We start from the raw sequence: 17,430 nt of genomic DNA on the forward strand, positions 1-17,430 counted from the left end.
GTCTACAATTTGGACGCAATTGTTTTGGCTGTAATTGCTTGTAATGGAAGACTGCGGTTATGGAATTAAAACTATAGGAAAGAACAACTTTATCTCTTACATAATATGGTTGGCCATTGTGCCTTTGAGGCGGTGATAGTGAAGAAGTTTCCAGAAATTAATTTCTGATAATTTTTGCTATCGATAAATCTATTTTACCCTTAGAAAAATAGAGAGCAGCCAATCAAAAATTAAGAATTAATGTTAATAAATTAATTAAAAAATAATATTTTTAAACATTGGCAATAGATTGATTTTGGTTTTCAAAAGTAATTAGAGACCTTAAGGCAGGGACTAATAACATTATTGCTGTTGTTATTATATGTTTCACTAATGCATTAAAAAATGTGGGCGCCAATAATTTCAGGCAGGGCTAAGCACAAACAGCAAAACAGCCCTCATAATGGAACATGGAAGAACTTCGAAATTCTCCAGTTTAGTGAAGAGGATGGCATCGGCTGCCATCGCTGATAATGAAGGAAGCATTGAGCAGGAAAAAATGCATACGACATTTTCATTTTGAACGCACAAAAATCAAAATGTTTCAGAGCTGTCCATCTATTTTCAACTCCAACATAGGACTTCAAGTAGTTGCTCTCAAAACAAAATCATCATACGCAAATTCCATCGGCGATAGCAGGGTAACACCGCTCAAAAACTACCTAGAAGTTTTAGGAATTCAATCAGACTATGCAAGTTTCTTGCAGAGATGTCTCATAAAAAAATCCGTGTCAGAAGCGAGACAGGTACATGCCCACATGATCTGTAATGGAATCAGTCCACATATTTCGTGGAGGAACAAGCTTATCTCTATCTATGCCAAATTTGGCAGTCTACTAGAGGCACGCCAAGTGTTTGATGAAATGTCGGAACGAAGTGACGTTTCTTGGACTACCATGATAGCAGCCTATGCCAGAGATGAGTTTTGCGAGGATGCTGTGAAGCTCTATTATGAAATGCAGAGGGTAGGCTTTCAATTGAACGAGTTTACATTTGCTTCTGTTTTGCCCGTGTTTGCAAAGTTGGGAGATCTCCAGCAAGGAAAGGAGGCCCACGAGGAAATAAGAAGAAGTGGACTTGAGTTGAACATTTTTGTTGGGAGTGCACTTATAGATATGTATGTTAAATGCAGGAGTTTGAGTGATGCACGCGATGTGTTTGATAAAATGCCTGTACGAAACGTGGTTTCGTGGACTTCAATTATTGCAGGGTATGTACAGATTGAACGTTTTGACGAAGCCTTGCGTCTTTTTTATCAAATGCAGTATTCCGGGATAAGTTTAGACCCTGGTGTGTTTGCTACTGTTCTCCCAGCATGTGCGAACTTGGCAACTTTGCAACCAGGTAGGATGCTTCATGAGTACATAATTAGAAACGGATTTCAATCTAATGTCTTTGTGGGGAGTGCTCTTGTAGACATGTATGCTAAATGTGGAACAATAGAAGATGCATGGAAAGTTTTTGAGAAAATGTCTAGGCAGGACGTTGTGTCTTGGACTGCAATGATTGTGGGGTATGCTATGCATGGTTATAGCAAGGAAGCCCTGCAACTCTTTAAACAAATGGAAACATTAGGCATAAAGCCAAACCATGTAACCTTTGTCGGTGTGCTGTCTGCATGCTGCCATTCAGGTTTAGTGGATGCTGGCTCTCATTATTTTTATAGCATGAATATAAAATATGATCTTGTGCCCAGAGTGGATCACTATTGCTGTATGGTGGATCTTCTTGGCCGTGCTGGACACTTGGATGAGGCAGAAGACTTAATCAACACAATGTCCACGAAACCTATAGCTGTTTGGAGGTCTTTGCTTAGCGCTTGTAGGTTACATGGCAATATAAAGCTAGGAGAGCGGGCAGCAGAACAACTGATTAATCTGGAATCCGAGAATGCTGCAAACTATGTTCTTCTGTCAAACATTTATGCCGCCACAGGGAAATGGGATGGTATAAGAAAGATGAGAAAGATGATGAAAGACAACAATGTAAAAAAGAATCCCGGATGCAGTTGGATTGAGTTGAATAACAAGGTGCATGCTTTCCTTGTTGATGTCAATTCGCATCCACAAATAGAGAGTAACTTTGCTCCAAGTTAGAATGGGTTGTGCAGAGTCCAGACAGATGCAGAATATTGGTTATGCATGACGCAGGGGAGTAGAAGGAGCATAGTCTCTGCAACATCGAGAAGTTGGCTATTGTACTTGACACTTCAGTACCACCAGGTATGCCATTTCCAATTTTCAAAAACCTTTGAATATTTGACTGTCTCTCTTGCTGTTACCTCGGAGATTGTTAAACATGGAATTCTTGAAAATGAGTGCCAATAGTTTCATGGCATCAAGAATGACTTGTCTTCTTAAGCAGATTGTTGCAAATCCTAGATAAAACAACAGTAAACATAAACCTATGTAGTAACGAGCTTTCTACAAATCCATGCGTGAGCTGGCAGCCTCCTAGGTATGGCCTCTTGCTAGATCTGCCAACATGCAAAGTTGTGATACTCAGTGGCCATATGACCTGATGTGTTCAAAATAATGAAAATGCAAGTTTTCTGGGCATATTATCTTTTGAAATTGTATTCTCAAGGTATCGTTTTCTTGTCAGTTGTAAAAGAGCTTTGGCTTTTAGGAGCGGGAATGTTTCTCACAAGCCATGTAAGGCTACATACAAAACTTATTGACATACAGAGGATGTACAATAAATGAGAAACAGCTAACTTAACTGAAGAAGGCAACAACAAAAATAGGTTTGTCAATTAAACATCACAACATTTCACTGCCATATAGGATCCTTGTAGTTTTTAAATTTATACCATTAGTTCTTTATTCATTATGTATGTTTGTACAAAATCCATAGCAAATACCATTAGTTTTTAATCTATTATGTATGTTTGGACAAGATGCATCGCTTTCATATTTGCTAAAAGCATCTCTAAGGGTCTTTCAGTCTAGAGTTAATTTCATCCATAGTTTAAAAACTCATAGACAAACTCTCCGAGAGTCACTAGCCCAAAACTTTGGGGGATTTTTTCGGGAAAAAAAAATCGGAAAATCTTTGGGCAATAAGCTTACCAAGTAATTGTGAGTCCCTACTTAAAACTTGCCAACTAGAGCAAAAGAAACAGTCTATGGCAATAAAGGTGAAAATTCTTCACTTTTCATACTTTTTCTAGTTCCTGCCATGCAACTATAGTAGAGGACTAACTTTATCAGTGATAAAACAAGTTTGAAAAGCCAATAGGATTGCTAATTTGTCTTCGGCTAAGCTTCAATGTAATCTTTGATAGAACTGTGATCAAACTTATAGTGATCAATAGTAAAATATTCGTGTTGCAAGTTCCTGATGCATGATTTAGAGGCGTCTCATTTTCAATGCAAGAGAGCTCACAAATACAGAGAACCCTTTGCACAAATACAAAGAACAGAAAATGCAGGTCTTGGGGATTTTAGAGGTTTTGGAGATTACCATCTTTGCAGGTGCTGCACATAAAAAACCAACAGTTGGCGATTAGGGTTTTAGTTTTGGGCATGAAGGTGACAGGTGGACCATGTTTGTGAGCTGTGGCACATAGGTTTCACCAATATATCATAGGTTATGCACACATCTCCTGGCCAAGACCAGGTGTGATTCCATACGACCTTATGAAATCAACTGTACCTTTGTATCCCCATTTTTTATATTTTGTCTAAAGCTTCCGATTTTGTAATTTCAGATTGCTGAACATTTGTGGTACCAATGGAATCTCATATGAGGAGCCCTGGTTTATTAGATTGGGTTCTATTGTGACCATTTCTCATATCGCCTGATTGTTAATGGGAAACCGCTGTCTTTTTGTCCGCGTGGCCTTTTCTGGTTCTAGCTTTTGTAGTGGCTCTAGCTCTAGTATCTTAGGTTTTCTTTATTTTCAATTGAGAAGTGATAGTTTGGCTGTCTCAACTGGACTTTGGTTCTCTGTATCTAAGTTTCAACATAGAAATATTTTTCTCAATTCAAGTTAGAGAATTTGAATGTGGCAATTTTGAGTGTAATAGAAGATTTAAAAAAAAAAAATCTCTTGTAGGGGTCTGTATGCACTTGAGTTGAAGATGATATTGGTGTTAATTCAACAACGGTCAGAAAAAGTGAAAGATGACAAAGCCTGATCAAGGAAGCGAGAAAATTTGCACGGTGTTGGTTCCCAAAACCACAGAGTGGAAATCGAAGAGCCTACCACTTTTTCGATAGGATTTCTCAATTAGTTCTCACCAACGAATGAGAATAATCCAAATTCCCCTACACTTTAGGCCTCGCTACACCTAGGTGGGTAAACCTTCACTCCAAACTTGATCACCTAGTTCAAAACTTTTCTATAGCGAATTTATACTTGGTTGGCAAAATCCTCAAACTCCATCAAATAAAGTATTGTGAGTGCTTGAAATGATTGAATATTTATGTAAGGTTATCAATGTTGAGTAACATGGATTGCTTTTTGCAAATGTAATAACACTGCCATCAAATTGGTGTGTTCCAAATGCAGATTTGACTTATAAACACATCTCTTGAAGAGGCATATCTCTATGGTTAATCATCATTAGATAATATATTAACAATAATATATATAACCATATATATAATATAATGTATATAATATATAAGTATATATATTTGTCTAAATCATGATTTCCCAATAATCACAAAAGAATTATCTTTAGGTCAATTCAATCCGACTGAAGCTACAATCTTAACACCCCCTCTTAGCTAGAGAGGATTGTTATAGAACACATTATGCTCTCTCAAGCATATGGGGAGATATCATCTCAATATGATATTCCTAAATGGCATATCAAGATATATCCATCAACTTAGATGTTATCTTTCAATATAATCCGCAGTATGAATCAACAAGAATTGTCAATCATATGATATTCATCATGCTATATTCTTTTGGTTTGTGCACTGGCGTCAAATCCTTGATGCCTACCAAAAGAATATGTTATATCTTAGAAAGATGTGCATTATTTGATCTCTGGCACTCCAAGACAACAACTGAATGTAGTCTATCAAATAACCATTAAACATCCAACTAGTCGGCCTCAATTAATTAATTAATTGACCAGTGCAATCTGCTGATACTCGGTCAATACTAGGATTAATCACTCGATTAACACTGTGATTCCTTTGATGCTCGACCGCTCGGTTAATATTGAAAGTGCTTGGTTAATACTGAAAGTCCTTCATTGCCCGACTTCTCGGTTGATACTAAATACCCTTCATTGCTTGACTGAGCCGTTAATATTGATTTTACTTGGTTAATACTAACATTTGTGTAACATCAATGACAACATACAATTTGAAGAATTGTTTCCAACAATCTCCCTCTTTGCAATTGATGGCAACACAACATGTCAACATACAATGATAAAAGTATGAGCAATTAGATAATATTCTTAGTTTGATTCTAATTCTTATCAATTCAGCCTGGATTTGTCTCTGCTGCTTCCAAATGAATTCTCCCTGTCATCATTTTGCTGTGTACATTTGTCATTATGCTCCCTTTTTGTTGTATATTCCATCATCTGTATACTTCTTCTAAGATACTAAAACTCTCCCTCTTTGACATCAAATGCCAAAGGATATATACTTTGAAGTTACTATGTACCTTGTGTACTGATTCATATGCAATATATTGCATTTCAGACTTGAAGTGTGACAATCTGCATCAACTTGATAGATCTTCAATGAAACTTGGTTGATGCATGACCATCTTGTGCTTTAGTGAGCATCAAATAGGGGAATACCTCTAGTTTACCTCTTAGATGCATAAATGCATCCTTAGGTAATGCCTTAGTAAATATGTCTGCTATCCACTCCTTGGTGTTCACATATTCCAATCTCACCTCTTTGTCTTAAACCAATTCCTTCAGGTAATGTTCTTGATTGCAATGTGTTTTGTCTTTGTGTGTATCATAGGGTTTTTGAATATATTGATTGCACTTGTGTTATCACTATAGATAACCACTGGTTCCTTGATTTCCTCCTTCATTCTTGACAATAATTGCTTGATCCATATTGTGTTAGAACAATTAACTGCTGCAACAACATACTCTGCTTCTACTATTGATTGAGAAATGCAATTTTGCTTCTTGCTTGTCCAAGATACTAATCTCTTTCCAAGAAAGAATGCTCCTCCATTGGTGCTTTTTTTATCATCAATGCTTCTTGCCAATTTGCATCTGTGAGGGTTCTTAACTCAAGGTTTCCTCCTTTCTTATACCATAAACCATATTCTTCAGTTCCTTTTAGGTACCTCAAAATCCTTTTTACTACCATCATGTGATTTTCTTTAGGATTTGCAGAAAACCTTGCAACTATGCTGACTGCCAATGCAATATCAGGTTTGGTGTGTACTACATATTTGTTTACCACATAGATTAATTAAGAAATGCACACAGATAATGAACACGAACAACAACAACAGTTCTCTTTTATTTGCATATGCCAACAGGTTACATACAAAGCATCAGATAAGATAGGATGCGATAAGATGATTTACAATCATCCCAGACGGGGTATAAATACTTTCTGTTGAACCTTCCCGAAGGAATCCGTTGGCTACATATTATGTCCGCTACAAACTATTTATCGACGACGTCGGCTACAAAGTATAAAATCTACCGACGACACCACCTCGTCGGCTACACAATGTTTACCGACGACATTATCCCCCCTAAAAGAAAAAGTCGTCTCCGGACGACAATTACAAAGTATCTGAGAGAGATTAATAAAACAAAATACATTAACTGACTAACAAGATAGATTTGATTCTGTCACACCACTTTCACATTCATCTCGTGCCTGCACCAAACTGGTCTCCAACCCACGCTGCATTTGTAGCCTCTGCTAAGACAATATTGTCTCCTTAATCAAGCTGACCTTGATAGCCACTCGTGCTGCTTTCTTTGCTTCCAACTTTGGGTTCACTGAGCTAAGTGTCGCTGTACTGCCTTTAACTGGATGATCAACTCCTTCCAAGCTCTCTATGCATCCACCAAGAGAGCCTCACATCCAACACCTACTCCAAGTGCCTCTAGTACACAGACACTCCATGCCTGCAACAACTCTAGGTCTCATCAACTGGTCACACTTCCCACGACTGATAACTGTAGCGACTGGGGGTCTAGGGGGCATCGCTCCCAGTAGGGTCGAGGGGCAGTGCCCCCGGGGGGTCCTGGGGCAGCGCCTCAGGCACGCTCCCTGTTGCGATATAGGGCGGGGTTGAGGGGCAGCGCCCCTCGCTGCCAAGACCAAATTAGCACTTTCGAAGCCACATAAAACATCATTTTTTTCATTTTCTTCCGAGTCCACACTCTTTGGCAATTGTTGATGTTTTTCCGTTGCCTTCGGCATCATACATTAGTCATTTTAAACTATTTCGATCTGTCGTCGTTTTTAAAATTTTTTTTTATAGCAAATCACCTGTCACCCTTCTTTTGCGTCTTGATTGTTTGCAACTTATTTATGAATTCCTCTATGCCCACTAGAAAATGGAAGTCCCCATCACAAACTCCTGCGCCTACCTAATCACTTGCTGCTCGTCCCTTGTCAGCGGAAAACAACAAATTAAGCCGTGGGGATACCAGGATGATCTGTGGAAGAACCAGATACTTGACAAAAAGACTTCCACGGGAAGGTAAGAGACCCCAACGAAAACAGGCCTACCCATGGAAGGTTGGCAATCATATAGAGTCCATGGAAGAAGGGATTAAATGACGTACGTGAAAGGTGGGAAACCAACACCCACGGAAGGTAGAAGAAGTCCACAGCAAAAGAACCTCCATGGATGAACACTCGGCAATAAACAGTGATCGTAGGAGAAGGGAAGAAGAGCACGCGAAAGATGAACACAAATGCTGAAATGAAAAAGAAGTTCGCGGAAATCAGAAAAACACCTGCGGAACAATAGTCGGAAAGTGTATTAGGCCTGCGGGAATTAGAACGCGGAAAAGAATAGAAGCCCGCGAGAAGCCCTCCACGGGGAAGCCTTGGGTTCGTGGGACATCAACCCCACGGAAAGGGGTCCGCGGGACCACCCGTGGGACAGCAAGCCTGCGGAGCAGCTGTTCACGGGTTGTGCCCACGGAAAACAAATAAATATACATCACCTCAATTTTGCCTCGAGGCATCGCTGTTTTATAACGACAATGACAAGGGAGTTATTTGGTCATTCTGCGACGGCGATGGCGACGAAGTCTTCCTGGCACGGTATATTTTCAATTTGGATCCGTTGACTGCCTAAGGTACCTCTTGCCCGTCCAACATCCACAACTTTATCGCTCCATTGTCGTTGACCTCTCAGATCTGGTATGGTCTGACCCATCTGACCTTAAACTTTCTTGGCTTAATCTCATTCCGCCCGTCATACTTCAGGACCAACTGCCTCGGCTGAAACCTGTTGAGTTTGAGATGCTTATCATGCCACGCCTTACGTCTGTTCTGTGTCACCTCTGTCGCCCACTGTGTCTGTGGTTGTCATGTATCTAGATTATTTCCCTGTTGTCGGCACCCTTCAACTAATTTTATGGTGTGATGCATTCTTTTCTTTCGGTGCGGTCTGTTTACCGTGTACCGGATGGTGGGATTTTTCTTTTTTCTGGGTTCAGACTGTATGTTCTTCTCTTCAGTTTCAGCCGTAACCGCCTTTCCTTCTTCTACTTCTCTGAATTCCTTCAGACATTCATTTTCCTCTTTTTTCTCACCTTCGTTGACCCTTAACATATTACAGCTCAGAAAGTTCGTAGTCTTCTATCTGCCAGTGGAAAAGGCCATTCACCGAGTCTAGGTTGTCGTCATTCAATCCTCCTTCTAGTTTCAATACTCCTTCGTCCGGTTCTATTCTCTTCTTTCCTTCGTCGTCATTTTCACTTTCACCTTCCGAGTCTGAGGACACTGCCTCCTCTCCTACCATTTGTGTGTGTAGGTCAATTATGAATCTTTTGCCTCCGCATTCCATTAATAGGGCATTTCGTTTCCAATCATGTTTTACTTTTGCTTGCACTAACCAATTCTATCCCAGAATAGCATCATATCCTTTTCTTCTCAATGGAATGACCACGAAGTCCAATAAAAATGGTTGCGTTCCAATAGTTACCGGTTGTGCCCTCAAGGTTCCCAACGGTTTAATCCCGTGCTGGTCTGTCGTGAGCAACTGGAATGTAGGTGGCCACAACATCGGCTTTCCCAACTTCTTCTAAGTATCCTCCGGTAACACATTCACGCCGGACCCTCCGTTGACAATTGTTTGTCAAAACATTTCCCAAAATTCCCATCTCGACAACTGTTGGATGCCTTCCCATTATGAGTGCCAGAAGCATTGGGTTTGTTGCCGTCGCTTCATTGCTGTCCTTTCTTGTGTCCTCCGTTGCTTTCGGAAATGGTGTATAATTCAGAATGGCCGTCCATAATTGGGGCATTATGAAGAGAAGGTCACTTATTTTGATCCGTACCTCCATTTGTAAGATCTGCCGTATGATGTTTTGTTCCACGGAGTTCCTTGCCGGTGTGCTGGTGGTGTTTGTCAACTGAGATGTCTCCGCTTGTGATGCCTTTTCAATTTCCGCCCTCGCTTCCCCCAATTTCCTCTTTTCTTCCGCCGGGTTGGGGTACACCTTTGCTTGCCTCTGTGTAATTGCCAGAACCTCCTCTTCATTTGTTCCGACAATAATTTTGGGCACTTGGCATCTTCACGGTCGCCGGGTTCGCACCATCTGCATAATAATTTCGGTGTGTTTGCTGTTGTACAATCCCGTGCAAAATGACCCCACAAATTACATGCTCGGCATTGAACAATCGGCCATCCGTTTGCAACATACTGAATTCGACTTTAGTTGCCATTGTTATTGTTATTGTTCACATTGTTATAGTTGTTTTGCCCTCTACTATTATTCCTGTACCCACCTGAAGTGGCACCATCAATGTTTGCATTTCCGTTCCCTCCTGATGTGGAAGCTGCCTGTGCTAGAAACACCTGTTGAGGTCCTCTGGTTTTCATGTTGAAGAGACATTCTTTTATGGAATGTCCCATGATCTGGCAAATCTCGCAAAATTGGTTCTTTGGACAAGCCCTTTAGTATGACCTTCCGTCTTACATTCCGTGCACCATAGCTCGCTTCCCTATGTCTCCTTCTGCATGTTTTTAAATTCCTTCATCATACAGATCATGTCTTTCTGTAGGGTGCGGACCTTCTTGCTACTGTTTTCATCATCACTACTATCCTTTCCCGAGGACGCGTCATCATTTGAGTTAGAGGAACTATTCTTCTTCTTTTTCGTCCTTTGCTTGCTTTCCAAGCTCATCACTCTGTTGTATGCTTCTATGTATGATGACGCGGCACAATTTTCATCTTCTTCCGCAACTTCGGGCGTAGGCCTTCCACGAACCATCTTTTCTGCAATCCATTTGTTGGCTTATTTTCCATTTTAATTATCAAATCTTTTAATTTCCTGGTGTAGACACGGATAGTTTCATTCTTCCCTTGCTTCGTATTGTATATCTCTGCGACAATTTCGCTGTCGTCACACAACAGTTGAAAATCGGTAGTAAACTCCTTTGTAAGGTTGTCCCAAGTGGTTAAGTTCTGGGGATCTGCATTGGCGAACCAGTCAATTGCAACACCCCGTAGGGTTGCCAGAAATTGCCGCACCCATTCGTTTGTATCTGTTATGCCATTTGCCCTCCAAATCGTTTCGCATGTTTTACAGTGTCGGATCGGATTGGCCGTACCATCACCATCAAATTTCGGTAACTTTTCCTTTGGTCCTGCCATCACTACTGGGTTTTGTGCACAGTTGTTGTTTGGTCTTGCAACATTGGCCCTGTTCACTCCCACACCGTGGCTTTGCACTTCCACACCGGCGATTTGCAATCCCACATCGGCAGACTGTTCTCCCACACCGACGGATTGTACTCCCACACCGACGGTCTGCACTCCCACACCAGCGGACTGTTCTCCCACACTGGTGGTCTGCACTCCCACACCAGCGGACTGTTCTCGCACATTGGCGGTCTGCTCTCCCACACCGGTGGTCTGCTCTCCAACACTGGCGGTTTGCTCCCCTACACTGGCGGTCTCAATAGCTGTGAACCTTGGTGAAGAAGGATCTTCTGAAGTTGCCCCCAGCGGAAGTGTATCCTGGACGAATAGTTCACTCCATGCTTGTGTTCCCTCGGCACTCCAAGTCGTGCGAGTCGATTCTCTTCCGTCTGGATTCTCTTCCCCTAGCGAATACAAATTCAAAAACTCCTCCCTTGCTTTTTCCACCAACTCCACTCGCTGTCGAGTCTCCTCCAATTCTTCTGTGCTTCTGTGTCTGTCGGCAATCCTCTGAAACCTCCTTCTGTGTTTGGCTTGCTGTGTCAGAATTAAATTTTCTTGTGCAGTACGGATTCCATCCTTTCCCTTGACCTTGTTTCGATCCTTGTTAAGCTGATTTGGCATTAATCTTCATTCCTCCCACCTTCCAGGTTCATGGGGCAGTGGTGCCAAATGTTTACCACATAGATTAATTAAGAAATGCACACAGATAATGAACACGAACAACAACAACAGTACTCTTTTATTCGCATATGCCAACAGGTTACATATAGAGCATCAAATAAGATAGGATGCGATAAGATGATTTATAATGATCCCAGACAGGGTATAAATACTTTCTACCGAACCTTCCCGAAGGAGTCCCTCGGCTACATAATATGTCCGCTACAAACTATTTACTGATGATGTTGGCTACAAAGTACAAAATCTACCGACGACACCACCCCATTGGCTACACAATGTTTACCGACAACAATATTGAAGTTTCCCAATCAGTGATTTGTAGGTAGTCTGATTTGCCTCCTTCGAATCATCATTCTTTGACATTTTATGTCTAGTAGACATAGGTGTTCCAATTGGTTTGGAATCTTCCATTCCAAATGCTTTCAATGTTTCCTTGATGTACTTTGACTAAGTGATGTATATGCCATCCTTCATTTGATGAACTTGTAGGCCAACAAAGAATTTTATCTCTCTAAACATAGACATTTCAAAGAAAGCTGATTTTACTTCCATCTGATAAACTTTGAATCCTTTATGTGCAACATAAGCTAGTAGTATTCTGATTCCTTCAAGTCTTGCAACAAGGGCAAATGTTTCTCCATAGTCAATACCTTCTTCTTGTGTATAACCTTTGCATACTAGCCTTGCCTTGTTTCTTGTTACTTCTCCTTTCTCATTTAACTTATTTTTGAATATCCATTTTGAACCAATCTCATTCTTATCCTCAAGTCTAGGTACAAGAGACCGGGTATTATTCTTTTCTGTTTGCTCAATTTTTTTATTCATTGCCTCTATCCAACCTTCATTTTCTAAAGCATCTTTTACAGATCTAGGTTTAAATTCACTAAGCAAGCATGTACCTTTTAATTTGTTCCTTGTCAGTATGCCATCTGTCTCTTCTCTAATTATCAGTTCAAGTGCATGATGTCTTCTGACGTATTTTGCAAGTTTTGGTTCTTTCCTTCTTGTTTTCTGAACTAGGTTCACTTGGTTCTCCATGCTTGTGATCTTTTGCCTTTTGCTCGGGTTCCTCTGGCTGACCTAATTGTAACTCGGGTTGTATTGCCTGTGACTCGGGTTGCATTATCTGAATTGACTGCAACTCGGGTTGTATTGTCTATGACTCGGGTTGCACTGCAAGTGACTTGGTAGGTGCACTTTGCTGTTGCTCAACTCCAATTGTTTATGGTAAAGTCTCAAGTTCCTCCTTATAATAAACAAACTTTCTATAGTCTTCAGGCTCTTTGCTGTTCTGTTCTTCACTTCTTTTGGTAGACTCATAAATCTTCAGATGTGCACTTTTTATAATTTTGTGAGTAGCAAGATTCAAGCATTTGTATGCCTTACTTTTATTGGAGTAACCTAGGAATATACCTTCATCACTTTTTGCATCAAGCTTTCCTTTCCTTATATCGTTCAAGATATAACATTTACTTCCAAATACTTTGAAACAACAAACATTAGGCTTATACCCATACCATAATTCATAAGGTGTTTTGTCTATACCTTTCTTCAGTTGAACTCGGTTTAGTCTATGAATTGTTGCGCTGATTGCTTCTCTCCAGTATTTTGGTGCAACATTTTTCTCAATCATTAGTGTTAGTGCACACTCCATGATGGATCTATTCCTTCTTTTTGCTATACCATTTTGCTTTGGTGCTCAAGTGCTGATACCTGTCTTTTGATTCCTCTTCTCATTGCAGAATTCATTGAATTCATTTGAGATGAATTCACCTCCTCTATCTTATCTCAGACATTTCAGATTCTTTCCTGTTTCTTTCTCAACTCTAGCCAAATAACATTTGAACTTTTGAAAAGCATCAGATTTATCTTTTAAACACAATACTGTTATCATTTTTGAATAGTCATCAACAAATAGAATGAAGTATATGTCTCTATAGTAGCTTTCTATACCTATTGGTCCACAAAGATCTGTATGAACTAGTTCCAAAACTTCTTCAGAATTATAAGTCTTACTTCTAAAACTTATTTTACTCATCTTTCCAATTTGACATTGTTTACAGATGGTCATCTCAGGTTTCTTCAGATTTGGTATGCCTCTTACTCTTTTGTTCTTGCTTATGGTAACCAGGTTATCAACGTTAACATGACACATCCTTTTATTCCATAGCCAACTTTTTTCTATTTGTGCCAATAAACATGTATTTACAGTAAGATCTAGGTAAAACAAGTTACCTTTTGTCTGATTGCTAGTCCCAACCAGGTTTCCTTTACCATCCAATAGCTTAGCTTTGCCATTCATGAATTCTATATCCTATATTGTTTAGCTGTGCCACACTAAGTAGATTGTGTCTTAGTCCTTCAACTGAGTAGGCATTGCCACATTTGATTCTTTCAGTTAATTCTATGAATCCTTTCCTTTTACATAACATGGTTCACTGTTTCCAAACCTAACACTTCCACCATCATAGTGTTCTAAATGTTCAAACTTAGTTTTGTCACCAGTCGCGATGAGAACAACCACTATCTATGATCCATGTATCATTTTTGCTAACAGGAGAAATAAGTTCCATCTTTTCATTTTCCTCATTATTAGATTCATCCTTAATAGCAATATAGACTACTTCTTTATTATCATCACTATCAGAATCTTTAGTAATGTAACAAGATTTCTTATGCTTTCAAATTTCTAGATTTGATTGTGTAAGTTTTTTTACATCAACGTTTCGGATCATACTACATGTTCTTTTCTCTCTAGCATCCTGATGATGGATCATGTAGTATGATCCGAAATGTTGATGTAAAAAAACTTACACAATCAAATGCATAAATTTGAAAGCATTAGCATGGATTGTGGAAATCTAATACATCTCAAGATTTCTTACCTTTGTCTTTGTAGTCCTTGTAGTTCTTGAAGTCTTTCTTGCTTTTGAACCTGTTATTTCTTCTCTCATCTTTCTCTTCTTTGTTTGGACATCTTGCAGCAATATGACCAACCTTTTCATATGAGTAACAAATCAATGGAACTTTGCCTTTAAATTTACCTTTCCCTTTTGGTAATCTTTTTACAAGTAGGGCTTCAAGGACTTTAAGATCATCATCAATATCATCTTCTTCTTCACTATCAACCTGTTTGCCTTTTGAGTTTGCTCATTTTTTACCAAGATTTAGTTTGGCTTTGAATGCAGATTCAAAGTTGCTAGGATTAGGAACATAGTTATCAAAGTTATACAATTCAAAAGCAGTCAATCTTCCCACAAGTGCATCCAAGGTTATATCATTTTTTGGAATTGCATCTCATCTCTTGAATCGCTGAAACTCTAATTGCATAAATAGGAAGAAGAGTTCTTAGTACCTTGTTGACCACTGTTTCATCAATTATTTTTCCTCCTACAGCTCTGATTGCAGTCACACTTTTTTTTGATTCTTTTACTATATTGGACAATGTTCTCACCTTCTTTCATTTTCATTTGATCAAACTTGCCTCTTAAAGTTTCTGCCTTGGCTCTTTGCACATTTTTATCACCTCCGTAGACTTTTTGCACTTTTTCCCACATTTCAAATGCAGTTGGATAATCTTTAACTTTATCAAATTCATAATAGTTGAGAGAGGAAGCTTTATCAATCATCATTATATTGTGATATTTTGCCTCTTTCATCTGTTCCACAGTCATAGGTTTAGGTGGTGGCACATATCTGTTTTCCAAGTAGAATAGACCAATATCTCAAATGCTTGATAGGTGTAGCTTTATCAATTCCTGCCATGCTGAAAAGTTTTCTCAGTTAAACTTGGAAATCTCCCTTCTGTATGACATCTTGATCTTTCACTTAGGTCTTTGAAACCTTTCCTGCAAGCACCAAATGCTCTGATACCAATTGTTGGAAATGAAGAGAGTCACTGAGAGGGGAGGGCTAGATGTCAAATCACACTTTTCACTGATAATTCAATTCTTTACCCAACTCGGTTAAAAACTAAGTTCTTGTTGTAACTTGGTTAACAAAGTAGTCTTATGATTATTAATCTGTTTTAACCTTTAGTAACTTAGTTGCAGAAACATAAAGCATAAAACAAATAACATGAACATAGATGACACCAAGATTTAACGTGGAAATCCAATTTGGGAAAACCCGCAACTAGTTATAATATTTTTCACTTTTTTGAAGTGAGCTCTGTTAGGAGCCAACCCTATTAAAGGTTACAATACATACTGTAAAGTATGACCTTGTTAGAGGATTTAGATCACCCTGTTAGGAGTGGCTTGGTTAGAGGTCTTCGAACACTTCAATTTTGAAATGTCACCGTGTTAAAGGATTTACAATCTAACTGTTAAGTCAGCTCTGTTAGGAGATTTCTTCATTGCTACAATGGTTAGAAGGTAACAGTAATTTGACCTGATTTATGAAGCAACTTCTTTTGCAGATTCAATTTTCTGTTTTTGCTTGACCTTTGGATCCTTAATGATCAGAATATTCTTTGCTGCTTATCTTCTACACTTGCTTGCTCTTCGATCACATATCCATCTTGTTCCACATCATTTCACATTTCATTACACTTCTTGATCTCTCTTATATATTATAAGCTTTGTCAAGTCGGTTTGAATACCTTTTCAAATAACCATTAAACATCCAACTAGTCGTGTAATCTGTTGATACTTGGTCAATATTGGGATTAATCACTCGGTTAACACAGTGATTCCTTTGATGCCTAACCACTTGGTTAATACTGGAAGTGTGTTGTGAGGTTTTCACACATCGCCCCAAAATCTTGGGGACCCCCTTTTTAATCGCCTTTAGGGCCAGTGGAGAAGGTTAGATGTATTTTTCACCCGGTTTCAACTTGATTTTCCAGAGCTATCAGTTCTATCCTTAGGCCGAATAAGTTCAAAATTGATTTCAACTTGGCAGGATAAGAGTGTGAATTTTGTACTTAGACGATTTCTTTTGAAAATTTGGATTTAATTGTAAATTTGAATGATTTTCAAATAAAGAAATTTTTCGTTAGACTTAGGTTCTTGGAAAATCTTATTTTTTTTGGTGAAATAGAATTTAATTTTGTAAGATGAAGTTAAATTGCAAAATCGATTTTTACTCTAGAGGCAATTTTATTTTTTGTCATAAAATTTTAATTATTTAGCAAAATCGATTTAGAGGAAAATTGCAAAAATTGGTTTTAATAGATTAAATTTGCCTTGAAAGCTTTTGGTATTTAATGAAATTGGTAAATTAATATTAAGAAATGGCTTTTGGTTAGCCAAAATTCAACTTCAAGGATGTATTAATTAGCAAACCCTCATTAAATAGAAATTTTTAGCATCCCCAAGGCACCATTCAATTTCGTTTTGCAATTTGTGGTTAATTAGTAAATTAAAAGTGCAGTTTTCATTTTAGAAAATTAAAATTTTGGCAAAGTATTTAAAATGGGCCACTAACTTAGCTTTAATTTTGGTTTTTTTTTTTTTTTTTTTCCTCTATAGGACCAAGTCGGCCAGCCTGGGAGGAAGGTGAAAGCTGCTATAAAGGGAGTCCCCTCCCATTTCATTTTCATCAATTCATTTGCTCCTCATGCTTGGGCGAATTTGAAGCAAGGGCAGATTTCTAGACTTGGGCGAAATTGGTGGAAGGCAGTTTTTTGGCGATTTTTGGGCAATTTCTCCATTGCCATTGTTGGGCGATTTGTCTAAGGGCCAGATTTTTTGCGTTTTTGGGGATTTTTGCTCCACTTTGTGGGCTGCGATTTGTGCCCTAGGTGGCAGATTTTACAGATTTTGCTCCTTCTTTGCTTGGGCGAATTTTGTGGAAGGGCAGATTTTTTTTCATGCTTAGCCAAATTTTGTGGGAGCCGAATTTTGTGAGGGCT

The 17,430-nt window shown here is 39.0% G+C and overlaps 1 pseudogene across 8 annotated transcripts in view; it reads left to right on the top strand.

Annotated features, from left to right (window-relative positions):
• The first annotated feature begins 325 nt into the window (after positions 1-325).
• The window catches only part of LOC149561571 (pentatricopeptide repeat-containing protein At2g03880, mitochondrial pseudogene), a 102,232-nt pseudogene continuing 85,127 nt past the window's right edge, over positions 326-17,430 (top strand). For all 8 annotated transcript variants that reach the window (XR_016363834.1, XR_016363833.1, XR_016363832.1 and 5 more), the window contains exon 1: positions 326-2,261. The product of XR_016363834.1 is annotated as a pentatricopeptide repeat-containing protein At2g03880, mitochondrial pseudogene, transcript variant X7 (transcript). The remainder of the gene's footprint in view (positions 2,262-17,430) is intronic.

Source organism: Cupressus sempervirens, chromosome 4, assembly GCF_028749045.1.
Source record: "Cupressus sempervirens isolate cs-2001-9-10 chromosome 4, ASM2874904v1, whole genome shotgun sequence".
Lineage (NCBI taxonomy): Eukaryota > Viridiplantae > Streptophyta > Pinopsida > Cupressales > Cupressaceae > Cupressus > Cupressus sempervirens.